The 8106-nt window shown below is 37.9% G+C and overlaps 1 protein-coding gene across 1 annotated transcript in view; it reads right to left on the bottom strand.

The window, feature by feature from the left end:
- Positions 1 to 7725, bottom strand: part of LOC141139298 (adhesion G protein-coupled receptor F5-like) — a 291803-nt gene extending 284078 nt beyond the window's left edge. Inside the window, exon 1 of the mRNA XM_073625271.1 lies at positions 7562 to 7725. The gene's annotated coding sequence lies outside the window, so the exon portion shown is untranslated. The remainder of the gene's footprint in view (positions 1 to 7561) is intronic.
- Positions 7726 to 8106: the final 381 nt, after the last annotated feature.

The following is an 8106-nucleotide window of genomic DNA, read 5'->3' on the forward strand; positions in this document are numbered from 1 at the left end:
CCATTTGGGAGTGAGCAAGAGAGGGCTGCTACATTACTACATACAGTGTGGCCAAGAAGGACCAACATAGCCACCCTCTAATGAGTCTGATTACAGCAGCAAAAAAAGAAATTTGAAGATTTAGAAGTGGCTGAGAGCAATAGAAGGGACTTTTTTGAGTTAAGAATATAAACTTAAAGAGATTTTTTTTTTTTACTGTCACTTTAAGTCTGTTTGATATTGTTAAGCTTAGAGAGGAGTGCCAGACTCCATCAGAAAAAAAAAGAAAAGTCAGCAGCTACAAATACCGTAGCTTCTGACTTTAAATATTAGGACAGTTACCTGTCCACGAATCCAGCAGTGTCTACACCCAGGCGGATTTTTTAATTGGCTCCCGGGTGCTGCCACCGCCATTTTAGGTAAGCGTTCAAATGACAATTTGCAATAGTGTGAACCCAGCCTAAAGGAAATTTATCACAAGACTAAAATGACGAAGGCTAGTTGATTGGTTGTCATGATGGTCCTTTAGCTTTAATACTGTCCAACTCACTAACCTAGAAAAATATGCAGCTAAGGATGTTTGTCTTTATAGCATGTTTCTTCAGTCAGTATATCAGAAAGTACTGAAGCCAACCAGAGTTTTAAGGAGTTTAGCAATGGCAGCCCCTATATTTCTCTAATGACAAGTGCCTTTTAACATCTGCTATGCATCTAGTATGGGTCTTTTCAATTAAAAACCTTTTTTTTTTTACTCTTGAACAGCAGTGGCAGGGTAGTCATGATTGATATGTCCTTTGGATTATTTGTTCATTTTTCCTCCTTTTTCTTTCAATGAATGTGATTATCCGTTTTGCAGTAAAATGGTCACATACAGTGCCTTGAAAAAGTATTCACACCCCTTGAATTTTTCCACATTTTGTCATGTTACAACCAAAAACGTAAATGTATTTTATTGGGATTTTGAGTGATAGACCAACACAAAGTGGCACATAATTGTGAAGTGGAAGGAAAATGATAAATGGTTTTCAATTTTTTTTACAAATAAATATCTGAAAAGTGTAACGTGCATTTGTATTCAGCCCCCCCCCCCCCGAGTCAATACTTTGTAGAACCACCTTTCACTGCAATTACAGATGCAAGTCTTTTTGGGGATGTCTCTACCAGCTTTGTACATCTAGAAATTTGAGTGAAATTTTTGCCCATTGTTCTTTGCAAAATAGCTCAAGTCCTGTGAGATTGGATGGAGAGCGTCTGTGAACAGCAATGTTCAAGTTTTGCCACAGATTCTCATTTGGATTTAGGTTTGGACTTTGACTGGGCCATTCTAACACATAAATATGCTTTGATCTAAATCATTCCATTGTAGCTCTGGCTGTATGTTTAGGGTCATTGTCCTGGTGAAAGGTGAACCTCCTCCCCAGTCTCAAGTCTTTTGCAGACTCTAACAGGTTTTCTTCTAAGGTTGCCCTGTATTTGGCTCCATCCATCTTCCCATCAATTCTGACCAGCTTCCCAGTCCCTTCTGAAGAAAAGAATCCCCACAACATGATGCTGCCACCCACCACCATGTTTCACAGTCGGGATGGTGTGTTTAGGGCGTTTTGCTTTTAGGCCAGGGGTGTCCAAACTTTTTTCAAAGAGGGCCAGATTTGATCAAGTGAACATGCGTGAGGGCCGACCATTTTGCCTGACATTCTGTGAACTATTAAAATTAAATGGAAAATTAACTAATACACTGCCAAAAATTAATTCTCTTGCCTTTGTGGCTGTGTGTGGTGAAGAGTCTAAGGATGAGCTTAGGCGTGTTATTTGGATATACTGTATTTATCGGCATATAACACGCACAAGAGGAAAGTTTCAGGAAGAAAATTACATTTTAGATAGAGAACTGTGAAGCAAAATAAGGGTCAGTGCCCATCAATGTAGCCTAATCAGTGCCCAGCTGTAGCCTCACCATTGCCATGAATGCAGCCTCTCTAGGCAGCCTCACCATTGCCCTGAATGCAGCCTAACCATTGCCATGAATGCAGCCTCACCATTGCCATGAATGCAGCCTCACTATTGACATGGATGCAATCTCACCACTGACATGAATGCAGCCTCTGAATGCAGCCTCACTATTGCCATCAGTGCAGCCTGATCAATGCCCATCTGCGGCCTCAGAGGGGACAGAGAGGGGGTCTGGACGAGTGCCAACAGATTACATACAGGAGAATCTCGGCAGCCTCTTTAATACAAAGTCCCACCTCCTATACTAGACAGAACAGTCCAATGTCAGCCCAGGAGACAGGACCTCCTATTACAGAGGCCACCGAGTAAACAGTAGATCCACCTGTATGTAATCTGACGGCACTCGTCCTGCCTCCTCCCTGTCCCCTCCAAGGCTGCCAGAATGATAAATACGGTAAATACGGTGCTCAGAGATTCATTGGGGGCCACAAAAGTTACCGTATATATATCCAAATTACCAGTGGGGCCACATTAAACCGGATTTTGGACATGCCTGTTTTAGGCCAAAAAGTTATATTTTGGTCTCATCTGACCAGAGCACCTTCTTCCACATGTTTGCTGTGTCCCCCACATGGCTTCTCGCAAACTGCAAATGGGACTTCTTATGACTTTCTTTCAACAATGGCTTTCTCCTTGCTATTCTTCAATAAAGGCCAGATTTGTGGAGTGCTCGACTAATAGTTGTCCTGTGGACAGATTCTCCCACCTGAGCTGTGGATCTCTGCAGCTCCTCCAGAGTTAGGTGGACGGCCATGTCTTGGTAGGTTTGCAGTTGTGCCATACTCTTTCCATTTTCGAATAATGGATTGAACAGTGCTCCGTGAGATGTTCAAAGCTTGGGATATTGTTTTATAACCTAACCCTGCTTTAAACTTCTCCACTCCACAACTTTATCCCTGATCTGTCTAGTGTGTTACTTGGCCTTTGTGATGCTGCTTGTTCACTAAGGTTCTCTAACAAACCTCTGAGGGCTTTACAGAACAGCTGTATTTATACTGAGATTAAATTACTCACAGGTGGACTATTTACTGTGAAATAATATATTATATTAGTTTTCTTTGACACTATTGCAAATTAATATATTATTTCACAGATTTGGCAGCTTCATCATATTAATTGTTCTACAAGCGCAATGGTGGGAAACCAAGAAGGGCGGAATTTGCTTGGTTACCATAGGACTCTATTTACTAATTAGGTGACTTCTGAAGGCAAGTGGTTCCACTAGATTTTATTTAGGGGTATCAGAGTAAAGGGGGTTGAATACAAATGCACACCACACTTTTCAGATATTTATTTGTAAAAAAAATTGAAAAACATTTATCATTTTCCTTCCACTTCACAATTATGTGCCACTTTGTGTTGGTCACATAAAATTCCAATAAAATACATTTACGTTTTTGGTTGTAACATGACAAAATGTGGAAAATTTCAAGGGGTATGAATACTTTTTCAAGGCACTGTAACAGGTGTACATATAATAAGAATGTGGCTATGTATACAAGGTTAGTTTATTTAAGGAGAAGTTTATTTAAGGATGAAAATAACAAAGTTATTTGTACTTAGAATAAACTATAGTGATAGTAATCAGAGTAGAATGGAGGGAAAAAAAGTTATTGTTTTGGGTTAGGATGGGGTACGATAATTGTCAGGTTTGGATTTCGTGAAAACCCAAAAACCTAAAAATTAAACATGTGCTCTTAGCGTGTAAAGATAACTATGTTAGCATTAATTTCCAAACATTCATATAGGCTGCATGTATGCACAAACCATTACAGGATTGTAATTCATCAATAGTAAAAATGTAATATCATAATTATCCAGTGTCGCTGTATAATAAATTGCCATTGCATATCCACTCTCCATTAGACCACTTTTGATGGCACAGTAACAGGAATACCAACACGTAAGAACTCTAGTTGGCTTAAGCAGGTAAATATTACTATTATCCACTTATGACAACTGCAACACATTTCCGACCATATCTGAAGAAGGATTAAGGTTCAGACAATTCATAAGTAATTGATAACACCATTTACCTTCTTAAACCAATACTCTCCAAGATATCAGTCAACTGAGACATAGAAATGAATTCAACCTGCTCTAATTTTGGATACAACACAAATATTAATGCCAGACAGTTTGTCATTTCATGTCATGTCATAGCTAAAGACTAAACTCAAGCCAAACAGTTAAATACAAAGTTGATATACATATCTGCCAACCCACATTGGGCATGTCACCTTTAGGTTTCAAAACATTTGCTTACATCATCAAATTGTAATCAGAAAAGAATAATATATAAGGTATTTATAAGGTTTTATTGTACAGTAACTACCCACATGATTAGATCAGTTGTCTGCATTCAGTTCACAAATACTGAGTCTTATGATCTATTTTCCGATATGCACATAAGTATGTAAATATTCTGTTGTGGTCTAAAAAAAAATGGCAATGGTGACCCAAAAGGTGTCCAGTAAATTGTTTCTATATGTACATAACATAGCTGGGAAAGGAAGGGGGAAGGGGAGCGACCAGAGGTAAAAGACGGGAATAGATAATTTATTCAAATGTATCTAAATTCAAAAATAAGGCTCCATGCACACTAGCGTTTTTTTTTTTAGCTAAGAAAAAACACTGGATAGAAAATTCTGGTAAAAGCTTTTTGTAGCAGCGTTTTAGTAGCTATTTAGGAACGCTTATGCCGCGTACACACAGTTGGAATTTCCGACAGCTTGTTGTCGGAAATTCCGACTGTGTGTAGGCTCCATCGGACATTTTTGTCGGAATTTCCGACAACAAAAATTTGAGATCTGGTTCTCAAATTTTCCAACAACAAAATCCGTTGTCGGAAATTCTGATCATGTGTACACAATTCCGACGCAAAAAATTCCATGCATGCTCGGAATCAAGCAGAAGAGCCGCACTGGCTATTGAACTTCATTTTTCTCGGCTCATCGTATGTGTTGTACCGCGTTCTTGACGTTCGGAATTTCCGACAACATTTGTGTGACTTGGTGTATGTAGGACAAGTTTGAGCCAACATCTGTCGGAAATAAATCCAAGATTTTGTTGTCGGAATGTCCGTTCGTGTGTACATGGCATTAAGGGTATTTAGGAGTGTTCGAATTTTATTAGTATTTTTGCACTTCCTTAAAAAAAAGGGAAAAAAAACCTAAAAACACTATTAGTAGCGTTTAGTAGCATTTAGGAGCATTTAAGAGTGTTTAGGAGCGTTTAGGAGCATTAGCATTTTTTTAGTATTTTTGTAGTTGCTTTAAAAGAAAGGGGGGGGGGGAAAGCTAAAAACACTATTAGTAGCGTTTAGGAGCATTTCTACTGGAGAAACGCGTCAAGAAACGCTACAGATTTTTTAAAATTCTGTTTCTAGAAGCTGAAGCTCAAAAACGCTAGTAGCCTAAAGTAGTATGCATGGACACATAGGATAACACTATTTATCTTCTAGGAGCAGAAAAAAATGCTAATAACAGCTTCTAGGAGCTTAAAAAACTCTAGTGTGCATGGAGCCTAAAAATCGTAATATAGTGCAATTTAATATTATTTAAATGTAATGGCTGCGTTTGTTTTCTAGGCATATATTCACCTGGTGATTCTGCCGGTAAGTCTGTTATTTTTTAACTTCCTTAACCCGACCAAGCTGTCTTGCAAAAGTGGCAGTTAGAGTGTTGAGACAAACCATTTACCACTGATAGGGGCTTACAATGGTCATTTTTTATTCATTGATGTAAAACTTTTATCCCAAAAGGAAAAAAATCTACAGCTGTAACTGCTTAAAAAGTGTTAGCTATAGTTTGGCTTTAATTCGTCCATCGAAATCTACTAGTCCGTCAAACATAACCCCCCCACCCCCGTTTGATAAAGCTGCTGTCCAAACATGTCTCCCCTGCTCCTCCACAGACAGAGCAGCCACCCTACAGCTGCCTTCAGACTTTTGTGTAGCGGGAACAAGCTTTCTAGCTCGCAATTTGCATTTGATTTGCATGCGATTTCACGTGTCACACATGGAGCAGCCTATTCACTTCGTGGGCTGCTCTATGCGCTTTGTCACTCAAAAAGAAGCCCCCAGCTTCTTTTTTGGTGACAAGCGTAGCATATTTTTAAAACCAAAGCACTGAAATACACCCAACGTTATACGTACACTAATGCACTGAAATATACTGCATTATACGTACGCTAACGCACTGAAATATACTGCGTTATACGTACACTGACGCACTAAAATGTACTGCGTTATACATACACTAACGCACTGAAATATACTGTGTTATACGTACACTGACGCACTGAAATATACTGCGTTATACATACACTAACGCACTGAAATGTGCTGTGTTATAGTACACTAACGCAATGAAATATACTGCCTTATACGTACACTAATGCACTGAAATATACTGCACTAAACATACACTAACGCACTGAAATATACTGTGTTAAATATGCACCAACACACTGAAACATACTGGGTTATACGTACACTAATGCACTGAAATATACTGCACTAAAATATACTGTGTTAAACATGCACCAACACACTAAAATATACTGCGCTATACGTACACTAACACACTGAAATATACTGCACTAAAATATACTGTGTTAAACATGCACCAACACACTGAAATATACTGCGTTGTGTCGCGCGACGAATACGGCAAGATTGCATCATGTTTTGGGTGCCACTAAAGAATAATGGCACCCAAAAGGACATCACGTGTTCTGATTTGGGATCGCGCTGATTCTGCCTGTGATCCCAAATCGCGAGATGTGAACGGGGGCTAAGACACTGAGTGTGTTATTGGCCTGAAGAACAGGTGAAAATACACAAAAAATTAATAAAAACAAAAAAAACTAAAGAAGCCCCCACATTGAAGAATAGGTAATATTACATTTTTGCAAGATATCGCAAGTCCAGCAAAGCACTGTTCATGTATTAGCATAGATAATAAAAAGTAATTATGAGATTGCTCTTAACGTGACTAGGTCTTGTACGAACAGCTTTGCTGACCTTTGCAAAACATTGTTCTTTTAAAGCAACATTTTCACACTTTAGAAACATAAAAGAAACCTGAAAGTTGTCATCTCCAGTTATATAAATGAGCATAAAGCAATAACAGAAAACAAAGCTAAACTGAATAAATTAGGTATTCAACACAACAATAGCTCTCATAGAGAAATATACATCATTCAAATAAATAGATAGCACAATCCAACTTTTTTTTTTTTTTTTTGGTAATAAGCTGAATTCCTGCTGCAAACTTCATCAAGCAAAAAAAACAAATGAATTATTCTCTAAAACAAACCAATATTTAGTCTGACGATCCCACAGCTGAACACAATCACAAAACTATAACAAAAAAATAGACCCCCAAAACAGGAAGGCAAATTGTTGCAGAAAATTTCCTGTTCCATAAATACATGCTCAGTCCGTGTATATTTTCACATACAAGCTGCTAAACAATTGACACTTGTAAAAAAAATATATCTGGAATTTAATTTTGCATTAGAAACAAAGCGCTCATACAAATTTGTTTTCATGTTTTAATTTTCTTACCTTTTTTTTTTTTTTGTGTCTCCTCTGCTAATCCTAGCTTCGGTTTTGCTGCCTGCTATGATAAAGTCAGGAAGGTTTGTGAAGGGTATGCACAATTCTTAATATTCCCTGGAAGACCACACCTCCAGTGAGAATAACACTGCTGGACGATACATTTCTAACATGCATACTGAAGACTTATGTTGTGTTGCATAAATAATATGTAACTTCTATTTAAAGGAACACTATTACAAAAAGTACATGAAATATACAGTCATGTGAAAAAGTAAGTATGCCTCATTGAAATTATTCATTCAAACAGTGCCTACATATAAACTTTAAAAACTTTGCCAATTGAGCCATTTCAACAAAAACATTTACAGTGGGTATTGAAAAGAATCACCCCCTTTAAAACAATCACATTTTGTTGCTTTGCAGCCTGAAATGAAGACAGACACAGCTTTTGTTTTATCCAGCTGTATTTATTCAGTGCAACTTATAACATCCAAGCATCCAAGTGAAAGGTATAACACCAACATGTCAGAAAAAATAAATAAAAAACAGAA

This window comes from Aquarana catesbeiana, linkage group LG04, assembly GCF_042186555.1.
Source record: "Aquarana catesbeiana isolate 2022-GZ linkage group LG04, ASM4218655v1, whole genome shotgun sequence".
NCBI lineage: Eukaryota > Metazoa > Chordata > Amphibia > Anura > Ranidae > Aquarana > Aquarana catesbeiana.